An 18,034-nucleotide genomic window follows, 5' to 3' on the forward strand; every position below is an offset into this window, starting at 1 on the left:
ACGGATCAGCTCTAGGCATGACAAAGCGGATATCATCCTCTTTTGGAAGGCCAAACAAAGTAGTTTCGCTTTCACAACGAGACACACAGCGCCTTCACGACATGGCGGCAGCAACAATACTACATCGAGAATAAACGTTAAGCCTTCTTTCTTTGCGTGAACATTTGGGCGGTGTTATGCAAATCTTCCCACATCGTGACATAGACATGTGAGGGCGTGTTTTAGGTAGGCATGGTTGACTCTTAACTTTTATAAAGAATATCTCTTTGGATTTGAGACTTTAGTCTTTGCAACTTTACAGATCTTCTTTATGCACCAAGAGCTTGTAACACTTCAAAGAGAAAGGAAAAATTGAAATTACATCATATGACCCCTTTAAAATCTGAAAAAGTGCTTTGGGTTACCAGCTGTAATGAGATTAGAAGCCACCCTGTTCAGTGATTCTCACCGCTGGTCACAACATCAGTCATCAAGTTCCAGAACTGTCACTTCTGGCAGTGAGGAACATGCTGGGTGTTCTTAATAAAATGTCCTCTGGAAGTGAAATCTGTGCTTTCTTAAATTCACCTGCTCCGTAACCTTTACCTTGTTAACTTAGAGACAGTGCTCTCCTCTTTTGACAGGCAACTGGAGAACAAATGTCACTCTCTTGAGTGAGTTTGCAAATGGTGTGTGTTTTGGTGTGTATGTCTGGCAATGTGTATGTGTGTGGTAGTGGAAAGAGTGCAGCGAAGGCTCTGAAACTTGGGAAATACCTGAAGGGGGCCGTGTTCCACGCCTGCACATTCAATAAAAGGATTTCACATGTGATAAGGCCTGTACCTCAGTTCTGTCCCGGAGAGTCAGCCAATCTCCCTTCGCTCATCCCTACGTCCGTCGGAGTCAGGAAATCCATTGTTGGAATTATGGGGAGCGGTTCAATAATTCAGATTAGCGCTCATGTTTATTAATGCTCTACATCTGTGCAAACAACGTGTCAAGCAGAGAGTTTATTGTAATTGCCAGAGCAAACAAAACCTGAAAGAAGCAATTTTCAGTTACAATGTGCCGTGCCAAGTAATGAGGCTATTGGCATTCCTGTCCAGTCATACTCGCCGCAGTCTCTCCATCACTTCAACATCCAAGCTGATAGATACTTTTATAAAGAATGAAAGTGCTGGCTAACATGTTAGACCACAAGAGGAAGAAAAATGATTCAAGATAATCATTGCTCCCTGCCCCCACTTCAAGATCTTGCTAGTTTCCATTTAACATGACTTATTTTACTTTTTCATATGGAACTGTTGGCTGTAGCAGCTATTGCTCTGTTTATACTAAGCGGCGACAGCTGATTGGTGTGCTGATCACCATCATGCTGCCACTCTGACCAAATAAATAATATGTAGAGTGGTGTATAGAGGAAAAAAAAAGAAAAACAGTTATTAAATTGAAAATGTCACTGGACAGCAGTGTAAGTGAAGGGAGCATGTTTCTGTACCCCTTTGAATCCATCATTATTACTTAATTGAATTCCAGTAGTAAATATTTAATTAAATAACAGCTTTGGATTTATTGAATTGCCCCCGGAACAAAGGTGAAGCGGGCCTCTTAACTGTCTTACACAAGTGCATTGTTTAATACATTTACATCATTTCAAACGTGATCACAGGCCCCTTTTAACCAGTCAGCAGACCGTGCAGGCTCAACAATGCATGGCACTACAAAACACTGTAAAAAAATAAGTTTAAAGTTTAGTAAAACATTTTTTTAAATAAATAAAAATTAATTTATTGGAACACGTTTTCCAAGATTTTAGTTTTCTACTTCAAAATGTAATATTTAATTCAATGTGTTACTTGCTGTTTCTTTGTAATTAATTGTGAAATTTACTAGCAATTTCCAACCTGATCTCACAAAAACATGCATTTTTATTATTATTATTATTTTTTTTTAGAAAAAATTAAGCATGAAGGTCCACCCATAAACATAAATGTCACAGGGGTATAAGCAGATAGTACGAACATGTATGAATGAGCCAATTCATATGAATTAACCATCAATTTGCCAAAATGTAAAATATTACGAATTACAAGAATACAAGATTGTGTTGCAATTTCGGAGTGAAAATTGAGTGAGAATTTTTTCAGTGTATGCGTGAAATTACATTGGTATCTGTTTCTTAATAGCTGGTTTAATGAGAGGCAAGTTTTTTTTGTGTAATTTGGAGAAAAGGCATGATGGAATAAAGCCAAGATGACTAATTCCAATTCATCAATTGAAAATTAGACATTGGGTTCTATTGCACTGAGAGGCATTTCATGCAGCCGCTTGCCTTGACCTAGAGTTCCCTCTCATGGCCACCACATTTTGAGATCCACTTCTGCATTTTCAAATGTGGTGGTGTGGTTCAGTGCACACCACTTTTTTGTTTCCACCTTATGCACTGGCATGATTAAAGCTAATAGTTAATGATCTGTGTTAAATCACATTTAAGGATCATTCAGAAACTAGATGCTTATTGAGATCACAATGTTTCTGTTTTGGCACTGTGCCCTTAAACAAAGTTTGTTTTTACTGGTGTCAAGGTAGTGACATTCAATTTGTGTTCAAATCATTCCTTCGATTCTTTTGAATTAATCATCTGAACTGATTATTGAAACAATTATTGGTTTCAATAAGCCAGACGTTTATTGAAGTAACAGTCTTTTTCTTTTCCTTTAGGGTGGTCCAATAACATTGAAAGTCTATAGTTACAGATTTTCTCCCCCATCTCGTGCTGTTAATAAACGTGTTGTGGCTGCAGTTCCAGCTAAAGGCTGTGTTTATTCCATCACTATGGCAATGGATACCTACATTTGTCACTGCCACATGTGCACCGTCAGCTACAGTCCAGGTGTCATTAATCAAAGAAACATATGTGTTATTCACATATCAGGAGACAAAGAGAGGAGGTAAACAGCTGACAGGTGTGGATGCTGGATTGACTGAACATGCTGGAATCTATTTATTGGGCATATTTATCTGCTTAGAAGCAAGATATATTGCAGATGACAGGCAACATTATAGATGTCAAGCTTTGAAGTTGAAATGTGACCATCACAGAAATTTACCTAACGGTTTTCATCACACTTGTATCTACAGTATGTTACTGTACAGCAACAGCACTCAGTGTACAGTGGAGTTCTCTACTGCTAAACTCAAACAAACACCTCCTGTTTAATTCAGTATATGTGATGTTTAGTTTATTATGCTGTCGTGGGTTAAAAACAAAAGTGCAAAAAAGTGGCGCGTTTTTCAGTTTTTTTTTTTCTTGTGAGAGCAACATTGGCGTCATTTTGTGAATTTCCTCAAATTCGCTCCGTCAAGTGCTGTTGTTCGCATCATTTAACACTCTCATTTTAGGAAAGATTATGCAGGTGATTCAGAGATAGTCATATGACATCAACATGTGACCATGAAACAAAATACTCGCAATTTACAGCCATTTTACTGGTTGCCGATCATAACCAAACCAAAGGTTGCATTTTGGGGAGATGTTGAAGATACATCTATCACTTCATCTAGGTGTGCCATTATCTTTGCATAAATGCACACCTTGTCATTATTTACTGCTTAATTAGCATGGTGCTTAATTACATTTACATTAATCAAGGAGACAGAGGAGGCACACGGGGACACACTTTAAACATGTTAAATACACTGTACTTTATTAGTCACATAATTTGCAGACCACATACATCACTGTAATTTGTTGATTAGATATGACTGATTAGATATGGCCATTGAAGGCACGTTCCATTACAGACGTGGCCTGGCCTGACACTTAATCGACTTCTCCAGCACACACGGACACCTCGGTTTGGCCTGATCTGGGAAAGGGACGTTTCTGCACTGTAAATGTTTAGGAAATTAATTGGACTCCAGCTTAAGTTTTCCATATTCTAATTTCAACAGTCGTATTGATTTTACACAAATGGAGTATGTGTGGATATGTGTGTGGATCTGATCCTGTTAGTGTGTAATGGAGGGCTGACTGAGTGTGCTCCCCTGCGAGGCAATGCAGGCAGCGGGAGACGTCCGGACGGGCTCAGTTTAATTAAACCTGTATTAATGGAGTCTGCCGTGTGGGGAAGGTCAGTCCCAATGGAGAGATGGCGCTAAACGCATACAAGTACACACACCACATACATATGCACATGTTTACAAGCTATTTGAGGACATGTAAAATATGTCTGATGTTTTATATAAAGCTAAGTATAATTACTTTAGACTAGCCATAACCCAATGAGAAAACTAAGTTTTATAAAAAAAAACAAACAAAAAAATTATCATCATTATTATAACTGATTCTGATTCTGATTTTTTAAAATTAACATTACAAATTTATATAACTATACATTATATTACATACCAGTCAAAAGTCTGGAATAATTATGATTTTTTAAAAATGTTTTCAAAAGAAGTCTCTTATGCTTGTACCAAGTTGTATTTATTTTATCAAAAACAGTAATATTGTGAATTATTTTACAATTTAAAATAACAGTTTTCTATTTGAATATATTTTAAAATGTCAGTTATTCCTGTGATGACAAAGCTGATTTTTCATCATCATTACTCCATGTCACATGATCCCTCAGAAATCATTTTAATATTCTCATTTGGTGCTCAGTTTTTATGAATTATTATTTATACATTATATTACATACCAGTCAAAAGTCTGGAATAATTATGATTTTTTAAAATGTTTTCAAAAGAAGTCTCTTATGCTTGTACCAAGTTGTAATTATTTTATCAAAAACAGTAATATTGTGAATTATTTTACAATTTAAAATAACAGTTTTCTATTTGAATATATTTTAAAATGTCAGTTATTCCTGTGATGACAAAGCTGATTTTTCATCATCATTACTCCATGTCACATGATCCCTCAGAAATCATTTTAATATTCTCATTTGGTGCTCAGTTTTTATGAATTATTATGGTGCTCAATTATTAATGATGGTTATTATTATTAATGTTAAAAACTGTTTTTGCTGCTTAATATTTTTGTAAAAACCATGATGCATTTTTCCAGGATTTTTTGGTGAACAGAAAGAACAGCATTTTAGTTGAAATAGAAATCTTTTGTAACATTATAAATGTCTTTACTGACATTACTTTACTGACATGACTCACTTTTGATCAATTTAATGCATCCTTGTTAAATAAAACAATAAAAAAATGTACTTACCCAAACCTTTGTACGGTGTATACTTTTGGTTGTGTATCAAGATTTCTACAAAAATATGAAGCAGCAAACTGTTTTCAATAATAGTAAGAATTTTTTTTTGAGCACCAAATCAGCATGTTAGGATGATTTCTGATCATGTGACACTAAAGGCTGGAGTAATGGCTGATAAAAAATAAACTTTGTCGTCACAGGAATAAATTACATTTTAAAATACATTCTAATAGAAAACAGCTACTTTAAATTATAATAATATTTTACAATATTAATTCTAACCTTTTGTCCAGTAATTTAAGATATTATATTAATACATTTGTCACTTAATTTTTTCAAATGAAATTTCAAAATAGCCACAATTATCTATGAATTTAATTTCCTTAAATGACTAAAATAATGATAGAGCTTTTCTCAAAACTAATTTCTTAGCCATTTTTTTTATTATTATTTTTTTTAAATTGATGTATGAAGTCATTTCACAATAACTATGGAAATATTAGTTCCAGAAAGTGTTCACACAGTTTGTACTTTTTTAGGTGGTCAAATACCTTTTAGAGTCATTGTATACCTTTATATACTGTTTCTCCCTCCCTCTCTCTCTCTTAAACAGACACACACACACACACACACACACACACACATATATATATCAGTGTGAGAGTATGGAGAAGGTGGGCTTCCATTAAGAGGATTCCTGCACTCGCCTTGCTGGAGCTCAGGTATTTGAGAATAAAGACACTGCACTTGCGCCGCAGAAAATCCATGATTAAGTGCACCAGCTAAACGAGCCATGCAAATGAACTGAGCTCTCTCCCTTTTTTGTCTCTGGCTCTACATTTCTTAAACACTCACACACAAAATCCAGCTGTATTTCCCTGTCTGTCAATAAGAGATGATCTGTCGGACACAAGTATTATGTCTTGACAGGAGGGCTTTGTTACTCTTTAATGTGTACGCTATAGGTGCAGTTTCAGACTGTGCTTAGGTGGTCTCAGGATTACTGACAGCAGACTGTCTTCTCTCTGTAAAAGGTGATACGTGTTCTGCTCAAATCCTTTTTATGTAGCAGTAAAACACACTTATTCAAAGAGAAAAGCCACCGTCATGACGAATACTTCAAAACCTCACTGCGTACATTGCTATCTTACATCTCTATAAATTGTTTCAATGTTAGCTTCCTATAACTAAGGACAGTAAACCTACTGCTGTTGTTATGAACCAATAATTTACTACCTTGTTAACAAATACTCTCGCACAATTGCACCTCATTTTCTTCAGAATGAGGCTTGAGCCATAACCTGGAAGAAAAAAAAGAAAGAAAGAAAGAAAGAAAGGGGAAAAAGAATATGTGAGAAATGAGGTCTATGTTGAAGTAAAGCCAAAAAGAGTGTTTTTCTACCTTATTAGTTTTTTTTTCTTTTCTCCACAGAAATGGAAAATGACTGTAATGGCTGAATGACATCTCTTCTTTTCACTACATTTGCTCATCGTTCATGCCGTTGACCCCACATCACAATGCCGGAGACGAGTGGCGGTGGACAAGCTGTGTCATGTTATCAATTCATGCAACATGACAAACTAATAACAACAGGAAATGAATGTGTATTTTGGAAGGCAGCGTAGCAAATCGAAATGCACAATCTATGGATTGTCTCTTCCGAATGAGATAGAGGAGTGCGAACAGTGGCTGTGTTATCACTTAATAATGTGTTTTGTCATATGAGTAGACAATCTTGTTAAGTCTAACCTTTGTTCATATTTTAAGCTAACTGCACTCTTATTTATTTTTTTATTTATGCATTTATTTATCTGCCATCAGGTAGGAGAGATTGTAATGTATTAATAAAAAAAAGTAGTAACTTATCAGGTCTGCACATCTGCATTTTACCTTCTCCAGCCTTTGACCAATGCTATTACCTTTCGAGATACAGTAGCAGTGGACTTCATGAACCTTCATGAAGATGTACATAACCCAAACTTGACAACCCCATACTGTCCTAACAAAGGCGTTATGGTGACAATTTAGAGTGTAGGCATTTGTGGAAGTTTGACAGCATTTGGCAAGCGTTCATTTCTCTGTTCGCCTGCACTGACCTCTTGCGAGTAATGGTGTCAGCCTGTTAAACACATTTGTGGTTGAAACACGGAGGGAGAAACATGCAGCAGCCACACCATCAATACCGGGTCAAACGTCAGACACAATAATTATAATCATCCAGCGGCCTCACCGAGTCGTGAGCATGTATGGCTGTCATTGTCATAGTACCTCTCCTCTCAGCTCTGTTTTGAGGAAGGGGGTCAAATCCCAGTGTAAATGTGATCTGATGTTCAAAGTATATCCTGTCATCTTCTGTCTTCAATATGTAATTGCTCCAGTACTATTGCTAGCCCATTTTCAGAGCCCGTGGCAATTACAGAAATACAATGAGTCCCCTCTCTCTCTCTCTTTCTCTGTCTCTCTCTCTATACTTTGAACATCAGATCACATTTACACTGGGATTTGACCCCCTTCCTCAAAACAGAGCTGAGAGGAGAGGTACTATGACAATGACAGCCATACATGCTCACGACTCGGTGAGGCCGCTGGATGATTATAATTATTGTGTCTGACGTTTGACCCGGTATTGATGGTGTGGCTGCTGCATGTTTCTCCCTCCGTGTTTCAACCGCAGATGTGTTTAACAGGCTGACACCATTTCTCGCAAGAGGTCAGTGCAGGTGAACAGAGAAATGAACACTTGCCAAATACTGTTAAACTTCCACAAATGCCTACACTCTAAATTGTCACCATAACGCCTTTGTTAGGACAGTATGGGGTTGTCAAGTTTGGGTTATGTACATCTTCATGAAGGTTCATGAAGTCCACTGCTACTGTATCTCGAAAGGTAATAGCATTGGTCAAAGGCTGGAGAAGGTAAAAAGCTATTATATTATTTTATTTTATTTTATTATTTTGTATTATATCAATTATTAAACCAATAATTTACTACCTTGTTAACAAATACTCTCGCACAATTGCACCTCATTTTCTTCAGAATGAGGCTTGAGCCATAACCTGGAAGAAAAAAAAGAAAGAAAGAAAGAAAGAAAGGGGAAAAAGAATATGTGAGAAATGAGGTCTATGTTGAAGTAAAGCCAAAAAGAGTGTTTTTCTACCTTATTAGTTTTTTTTTCTTTTCTCCACAGAAATGGAAAATGACTGTAATGGCTGAATGACATCTCTTCTTTTCACTACATTTGCTCATCGTTCATGCCGTTGACCCCACATCACAATGCCGGAGACGAGTGGCGGTGGACAAGCTGTGTCATGTTATCAATTCATGCAACATGACAAACTAATAACAACAGGAAATGAATGTGTATTTTGGAAGGCAGCGTAGCAAATCGAAATGCACAATCTATGGATTGTCTCTTCCGAATGAGATAGAGGAGTGCGAACAGTGGCTGTGTTATCACTTAATAATGTGTTTTGTCATATGAGTAGACAATCTTGTTAAGTCTAACCTTTGTTCATATTTTAAGCTAACTGCACTCTTATTTATTTTTTTATTTATGCATTTATTTATCTGCCATCAGGTAGGAGAGATTGTAATGTATTAATAAAAAAAAGTAGTAACTTATCAGGTCTGCACATCTGCATTTCAATCCTTTACTGTAGCTCTAACAGCCAGTTTTAGTAATTATCTAGACGCATTCACTAGCGATCAAATGTTCCTGAAAGACCAAGTACCAAGATGTACCAAGACTGCATTTATTTGATCAAAAATACAGTAAAAACAGTGATATTGTGAAATATTATTGCATTATTATTATTAGGTTTTTTTTGTATTTGAATATATATTTAAAATGTAATTTATTTCCGTGGAGTTAAGTAAATATATATATAAACACACACACACACACACACACACACACACATATATATATATTACATATATATAATAATTAAATCAATAATTTTTCAGCATGGACACATTAAATTGATCAAAAGTGATAATAAATATATTAATAATATTACAAGATATTAATGATATTTCAAATAAATGCTGTTCTTTTGAACATTCTATTCATGAAAGATACATAGATTTCCTTAAACATATTAAGCATAAAAACATTGATAATAATAATAGTAATAATAATAATAACAACAACAAATATTAATAATTGAGTACCAATAATAATTGAGCATCAGATCAGCTTATTAGAATGATAATATGAAATATAAGAAATTAAGAAAGATATTTGTAGGGTTGATCTCCAAAAAAACGGTAAACATTTTGATGCTGCACTGTTTGTTTGAGCACCTTGACAAGGTACTGACACAGCTACACTGACTCAACGAATGGCATGAGTTTGGTGCGAGGCATTCTGTTTTTTTCAACCAATGGCATATGAGGGGAGGTATTTGGAAAATTAGATTTGCATTTCCATTTGTTGTTGCTAGAAATTACACACTTCACTTTCACCTTTCTTTCTTTCTTTCTTTCTTTTTTTTTCTTCCAGGTTATGGCTCAAGCCTCATTCTGAAGAAAATGAGGTGCAATTGTGCGAGAGTATTTGTTAACAAGGTAGTAAATTATTGGTTTAATAATTGATATAATACAAAATAATAAAATAAAATAAAATAATAGCTTTTTACCTTCTCCAGCCTTTGACCAATGCTATTACCTTTCGAGATACAGTAGCAGTGGACTTCATGAACCTTCATGAAGATGTACATAACCCAAACTTGACAACCCCATACTGTCCTAACAAAGGCGTTATGGTGACAATTTAGAGTGTAGGCATTTGTGGAAGTTTAACAGTATTTGGCAAGTGTTCATTTCTCTGTTCACCTGCACTGACCTCTTGCGAGAAATGGTGTCAGCCTGTTAAACACATCTGCGGTTGAAACACGGAGGGAGAAACATGCAGCAGCCACACCATCAATACCGGGTCAAACGTCAGACACAATAATTATAATCATCCAGCGGCCTCACCGAGTCGTGAGCATGTATGGCTGTCATTGTCATAGTACCTCTCCTCTCAGCTCTGTTTTGAGGAAGGGGGTCAAATCCCAGTGTAAATGTGATCTGATGTTCAAAGTATATCCTGTCATCTTCTGTCTTCAATATGTAATTGCTCCAGTACTATTGCTAGCCCATTTTCAGAGCCCGTGGCAATTACAGAAATACAATGAGTCCCCTCTCTCTCTCTCTTTCTCTGTCTCTCTCTTGTGTGTACATTAATGAGGAAAAAAAATTAACTTAAATGATTTTAGCAAATGGCTGCAATATAACAAAGAGTGAAAAATTTAAGGGGGTCTGAATACTTTCCGTACCCACTGTATGTTCTAATTCGCAATAAAGTGCTACAGCTGTCACTGCATTTTCTGCTCTGTTACTTCAATAAATTGGAACTGCAAAAAATAGGAAAAAATTGGCGTATTGCATTATGGGCCGCCTCCAGTGTGTGAGCCTTCTCTCAAACACAATTTGAACAATTCTATTTCCCCAAGATGAGAAAGTGTAGCTTGTCATTGCTGGACTGGACAAATATTCATGAATCAGTTGATAATGGATTCCATTTGTCATGAAATAATAATTTTAGATTAGGTAACTTTTTTTTTTTCATACTTTCAAACCAGACATTTGGATTGGTTGATATTGGATGTATTGGTGCTGCAGGAGAAGAAGTCAACATATAATATTATGAATAAAACTATGAATTACTGTCACTAGAAATGAATGGTTAATGGAATCATTAACTGCAGCAATGCTCACAAACTGGGACAGTGGTGTGTGTCTGCGTGGTAAACACGCGTGCGCGCGTGTGTGTGTGTGGGTGGGTGGTTCAGGTTTAGCCTAAATTGTGGGAACCAAATGTTCCTAAAAGCAATGGGGGACAATAACATAATTGGCTGATATTTTTCTCTTTTCTCTGATACAGTACAGTATTTACTGTAAGCATTTTTTCCCCCAAGTATCTGCACTTTAGTATTTTCACTTTTGGAAACTTTTATAACATTACAACAACAACAACAACAACAACAACAAAACTTTGTTATTTTGAAGTGAAAAAACAAACAAACAAGATTTGCTCAAAGACACAACAATGATTCTGAATTTGTGGTGAGTCATTATTTTGAGCCAAATTTTTTTCATCCAACCTGCTGAGATGCAATGGTAATTGAATTCCATACCTTTGGGTGATTCTTTTTTAACAAACCTGTCTGATTCACAAATCACATGGAGTAATGTATACACCACAGAACTCACTAACTCACTAACTAAATCCGGTCAGAACGAGTCTGAAGATGAAAACTCACAATTTGGTCACTGACTGATTCAAAATTATAATAACTGGGACTAACATGATCTATGTGGATTATTTGACTAATGGGATTAGTTTATCATTCAATTATAATGACAACATTTGATGGTGTTCATTGTAAATGGTAATCATGGTTATACCTGACTGATGTTTATGTGCTAAATTAGTACTGTTAGGCTATTACAATTTAATAGCCTAAATTGTACTGTAGGCTATGTGCATGCTTAAAAAATATATTTAGTTGTTTTCACAGATATTACCAGTAACAGTTAACAGTAACATTAACAGTAACCTCAACTTATACTGAAAGTTCAACGTTTTTATATATTTTTGGTAATAAAAAGGAATAGTTGATTATTTGTAGATCACACATAATTAATTATATAAAAAAAGTAATGTCTGCAACATTGAATCCTTCTTATTGAATTCTGCCTTCTAGTTGCCATCTCATAATAATTCATAATAATGTCAGACTGAGCTCTAACCTATTTAAACTCAATCCTACTGTAGTAAGAGTAACTCTATATAAATGAGTAAAACTATTATTATTATGCATCAAAAGTTTAACAACATTAAAAAGTAAGTAGATGTGTGCTTTTTATGAAGTAGAAATGTAAAAGGAACATTTGCACTTTTACTGGAGTAATATTTTATTAAGGTATTTGTACTTCAATTTCAGAATTTGTGTACTTTGTCCACCACATGCCTATAAGTAAAAATAACACTCACTGTGGGATCAGTCTATGGTCCAGATGAGAAAATCAGTTTAACAACATACTAAATAATGTAGGTATGTATGTATTTTATTTATTTATTTATAATTATTTTTATTTTATTATATATTTATTTATTTTTCTTTTTAATTCATATAAAAAATACAATCAAAATAAAATATATAAAATATTTGCTCAATAGCCCTGCGATAGGCTCCAGCATCTGGATGGATGGATCATTAGCTCAATATAAAACAATATATGTCAAAGAAAAGTCGCCACCATGATAGAAAAAATGTGTGTGTGTGTGTGTGTGTGTGTGTGTGTGTGTGTGTGTGCGTATGTGTGTGCGTGCGTGCAATATGTCAGAAAGAAAGATCCTCTCTGTGTGTTTGACCTGTAACCACAGCTCTTTTTGTTGGGTAACAGAGATAACAGGGTAACAGGGAGCAGCTGTAGGTAGGCTAAAGCTTTTCTCACAATGCTCAGTGTGTGTGTGTGTGTGTGTGTGTTTGTGTGGCACAGTGTATGTGTTTGTGGAAGGGTGCAGAACTGAGTATCTGGAAGAACTGACAGTAGCGTCTCTGTGCAGTGAGCTTCTCACAGCAGGCGAAGAAGGAAAACAGAGAGCAAGAAAGAGAGAGAGAGAGAAAAAGAGGAGCGCTTCTTGTTAGGGATCATTTATTAACTGAGATCATCTCTTCGTTGGCCTCAGGGTAATAACTAATGTCAATGGCAAATTTCACAGTTGTCTAGAGAAATGAATTAAATTTGCAATAAAAGGCCCTTTGGCTTGTTGTACATGCTCATTTATTGGAGTTGGTGAACTAGGACTGTAAAGCAACCGCGAACACTGCCTTCATTTCCCCTCTTGTGAAAACGTGACCTTTTTCTCTCATTATTGTGAGGAAAGGATGGAGAGTTTGGTGGAAAGAAAGGGGCCTGGTTGTTCAGGGGGCCACGTTACCTAACCGAGCACGTTACCTCACACTCACCACCACTAATGAGTCTTACGGATGGTATTCCAGCATTTAACCATGGCTGCATTTACATCTAACCTCGCTCCGCTCTTAGTCCACTATTCATTGCCTTCCCTTCACACTTTGTCTGTGACTCAATGGGTGTGATTTTGTGTGTGTGTGTGGGTGGGTGGGTGTACGTGTTTATGTGTGTGAGCGAAGGAGAAGGGAAGAGAAAATGTGTGTGTGTGAGACGTGAATTAGAGATTAAAACTTTAAAGTATTCTCTAATCCATGCATTGAGGGTTAGCAGTGTGAGGAGTGAGAATGGAGTGAACACAAAGGCTCCCCGCGGCCCCAGACTCACGCCATCACTGCTGCTCCTGACGGCCACACAAAAAAGCTGCGTACACCCCCCAGCCCCACCTTAGCCCGCGAAAAAAAAGCCTGTCAGCTCTCTTCTATGCCCCCGCTAACGCTCTGCCCCCCAGCAGTCGGGACGGTAGGGGTGGGGAACAGGCTTTAAGAATAGACCCAAAAATTAGACGAGTTCTCTCCTCTCGCGCTCCTTTCTCGTTCCCTTTCTCTGAGGACAGATGACAAATAATGGCATGATTAAGCCTGTGTTTCAGTCACCCATGTCCCCCCGTAGCCAGCTGCCAGTGGGGAGCAGAAGGAGAGGTTAATTGAGGAAAGGGTTATGAAAATAAAGCGCAAGAATCACTCGGATTCTGCTCAAAGGAGAGGAAAAACGGCATCCTGTCGAATAATACTCGGCACAAAAGAGGAGAAATCAGGAGCACATCACGGCAAACAGCCGCGGAAAACAAGTTATTGTCTACGCTGGGATCACAGAGTTACGTTGCGTGCGTTAAAATTAGAGATTCGGCAAAAACGGAAGTGGAGATGTGAAAAGAAAGAGGAAATTCTGAGGCGCAGAATTATTCAATAATAAATAATTTCATTCCACAGAATTGGAAAATCAGCCAACATTCTATGGCCACCATTTTATTCCCCTCTGTCACATTTTGAGAGATAAATGTAACATTTAGCTGTTAATTCCAGCATCTGAAGTGTTCGTCTTCAGATGATTTAATTGCCCTGCAATTTTCTCCTGTCAAAAAAGCATCGTGCACCTCTGATGAGAGCGAGCGAACAGGAGTGTGAGAGTTAATTAGCGACCTCGTTAGAGACCTGGAAGTGTCTGGTGCGTCTCTGTCCCTTCTCACTCTTTCTGTCCCTCTCGTTCTCACACGTAACAAAAAAATATTTTCTTTCTTTTTTTGTACTGTAATCAATGCCTTCAAGAGTGAGAATTGGTCCCTAAACTAAAGTGTTACCGTTATAATTTATTTCACTCACAAAGACATTTATTTTTCATCATATAAAGTGTGATTTAACAATTGTTGTTTAGAAACTCTTTCGATAACACTTTATTTTAGTGTCTGTTACATAGTACTTAATATAGTACTTACTATGGTAATAACAGTAAAACAGTACTTTTTTTGAAAGAAAAATTTCAGTCTCTCTTCTCCAAAATGTCATGTTTAATTCAATTGAATATTGTTTCAACACCACTTTTTTTTTTCAGAGTAACCCTAAATCAAACTCTAAACCCAACCCTATAGTAAGTACATGTTGTTAATTAATTGTATGCAATAATGCTTTGTTTAACTGTATACTTACATTGTAACAAGCGCATCATAAAGCATAACCACTCTTTCTTTTACGGTGACTTAATATTATTCAAATACAGCCTGAAAATGAAAATAAAATTACAATACCATTCATGATCATTCACAACAGACCTGTATACTGCCGTGTTTCACATCGACACCTCCCTTGCAATGTCACAACTCTTGAGTATCATCTAGAATTCAAAGTTTTCGACTCGTAATGTTTGCTTTGATATTCATGTGCTCGGAACTCGTAAATACTCCATTTAAAGAATGCACAGATTACAAGCTCACCTGAGGCTGAATGTACAGTTAACAAAACCTTCAGACTGGTCAGCCAAATCAACAATAATAAAAACAAAAATAAAAATCACTAGCAGTGTTTTAAATCACATACTGTACAGTCACATTATTGTATGTATTTTGTACTGCATTCCATGAAAAAACTCAACCATCAAGAAAGTGTGTTCTATAAGTATGCATGTGAGTAGTATGAATGACATACTAAATCCTATGGTGTCAGCTGCCTTTGTTGTGTCATTGTGGCATAGAGAGGTTTCATATGCGTGCTTCAGAATATCAACAGCTGTAGTATCCAGGATTTGTTTTACTAGTTTTATGAATACTGTGTATATGGACACACTACTCATTTTGTACTGCTTGGTATCCAGTCCACTTGCTGGGATTGTGTCCAGCTGATATATCAGAATGTAGTGGGAGTTATACACTGACCTGTCTGCAGCGGGCTGTAGGAGGGAGACGTCTAGACCACTCTACAGAGGTAATAAAATTATTTGGAGGAGATGACGGATCTTGCTGCTAGTTGATTACTGCTGAACTGTCTCATGAGTAGGGGCTAATTAGCTGAATGAAGTGAATGGAGACACACAGTGTGGCTCTGCAGTGATGCTTGGACTTCTGAACCACCTCACAGAACCAACTCTCTACTATTACCCACCAACCGCGTTTCAAAGAGTGACTCAGAGACTAGGGTTCAGCTCCAGGATTATGCCTAGGTACAAGGTATAGGCCCAGACTCAGGATTAATCTTAATCTCAGGATAAGATTTAAGCACTGCCTCAGGATTATGTGTAGATACAGTCTCAAACTCAGACATACATTCAGATATAGAGAATCAGTCCAGAGATATTGTGGGATCCATGTTTGGTTGCTTTCAAATATGTTTCTCTGACAGATCATAACATATATATTTAGCTGACATATGGAAGTCATAAGAAAAGAGAAAAGAAAACACAGTTCTTTTGCATCTCATATCACACCGTCATAACTGTAGCTAAAATTTAAAGATTTAATATGGAAATTAAAAGGTAGATAATGAGGACACTGCATCCAAACTTATTCTTTAGTCATGGCGCACCAAAACTGGAATATTAAGAATAAATAAGAACTTTTTTCCTTTGTTATCAAGGCTGCTTTTATGGTGGGCTTTGCTCTTGCAGCACTCTACTCTCTCAAACGCCTCTCATATGTCCAGTGGCAAAGTGAATAACATTACAAATAGCTTCAAACAGGCGAAAAACATGCAAATACTGCAGGGAGACAAATGTCCAACCTTGTGTTTAGTGAGGAGGTAAGGTCATCCCTGACTCCATCTATCACAGCTGTAATCAGGCGGACGCAGGCTAACTCCGAGCTCGGCTTCAGCTGCATAGATAAGCGCACACAAGCAGGGAGAGTCAGCCCAGATAAAAACAGGAAAAAACTGATAAAAGATTTAACAAGTAAACACTCTCTCACAGCTGTGGTGCTCCCCTTTGTAGTCACTAACTGCGGGGCTGGCATGAGGTTACATGTCTCTCGCTCTTCTTTCATACAAAGAAATCTCTCTCTGAATTCATCCGTGACTATAATGTAGTTTACAACCGGATTACAGCATCGTTTATAGTCAGTGCTGCATATATTTAGCTTGTCATAATAGTTCAGTTTTATGAACTTTTATCAAGCTATTTAGTAAAATGCATGCTGATCTTAAAGGCAAAAAGCATGAGAATTCATTAGACTGACTAGTTCAGATAGAAGCTGAACAAACATGCCATTCCAAAATTCTTAAAAAGGCATTCTGCTTGAATATCATAATAAAATATGCTCTTTTCGAAATGCATTTAAGCTAAAATTTGCAATTGAATTAAAACGGATCTATTGCCAGCTGAGAATGAAGTAAACTGTTTATACACTTTCCAAATATGCAACATTTTTTGCAGTTATTTTGTGATTGTAATATCCTGATCTGATAATGTATGCAGAGCCAGCACAGAAAGAGCTCTAGGGTATACTGATATTTACCTGTCTCACCTGAGATTGTGTTAACTTCCTTCTCATCAGGTGTCAATGAATTCAGTCCTATCTGAAGAACAGGTGTCGTCAGCAGAAGACTGGATCTCAATATATATTAAATCTTTTTTTTTTTTTTTTTTATAATTACATTTTTAAGCAAAGTTTAGATTAAAACTAACATTTTTGATTATATTTTTACACATCTGTTCATTTATAACAGTTTTATCAAATTTAAAATTAGTTTTATACTTAAAAAAAAAAAAAACATTAGGTTTCAACTGAAAACTTAGTTTTTTTTGAGTCGAGAACTATAGTTAAAAAATACACTATATACAATCTGTTCTTCTGTTGAAGGGAGAGAATCTGACTTTGTACATAAACTGTAAGTTGAAAATTGTTTAGTTCAGTTTAGTTTAGTTTATGGCTGCATTTTGGGTGGTACTTTGAGATTGAATTGGTCCATGTAGGGACAGCATGCAGTCCTGACTGGAAAACTAAAGTAAAACTATGGCTTTCCAAGGATGTAGTGATGTCTGGAATCACTTTGATAAAGTACATGAAATAAAGTTAAGAGCAAGATGTGCAATGTTAAGCTGTTATATAACTCTACTTGAAATACAATGCACTCGCATTTAAACAAAATGAGACACAATTCAGTTGAGAATAAAATATTTTACCGACAGGAAGAGCACATTTACAATTTTACAAGCACATTTGTGACCCTGGACCACAAAACCAGTCTTAAGTAGCACAGATATATTTGTAGCAATAGCCAAAAATACATTGTATGGGTCAAAATTATCGATTTTTCTTTTATGCCAAAAATCATTAGGATATTAAGTAAAGATCATGTTCCATGAAGCTATTTTGTAAATT

At 36.3% G+C, this 18,034-nt stretch overlaps 1 long non-coding RNA gene across 1 annotated transcript in view; it reads left to right on the forward strand.

Annotated features, from left to right (window-relative positions):
* Positions 1-2,400, forward strand: part of LOC107705534 (uncharacterized) — a 16,128-nt gene extending 13,728 nt beyond the window's left edge. Inside the window, exon 3 of the long non-coding RNA XR_001636072.1 lies at positions 2,391-2,400. This is a non-coding gene — a long non-coding RNA (uncharacterized LOC107705534). The remainder of the gene's footprint in view (positions 1-2,390) is intronic.
* Positions 2,401-18,034: the final 15,634 nt, after the last annotated feature.

The sequence above is a fragment of the Sinocyclocheilus rhinocerous genome, unplaced genomic scaffold (assembly GCF_001515625.1).
Source record: "Sinocyclocheilus rhinocerous isolate Xijiao unplaced genomic scaffold, SAMN03320098_v1.1 scaffold504, whole genome shotgun sequence".
Lineage (NCBI taxonomy): Eukaryota > Metazoa > Chordata > Actinopteri > Cypriniformes > Cyprinidae > Sinocyclocheilus > Sinocyclocheilus rhinocerous.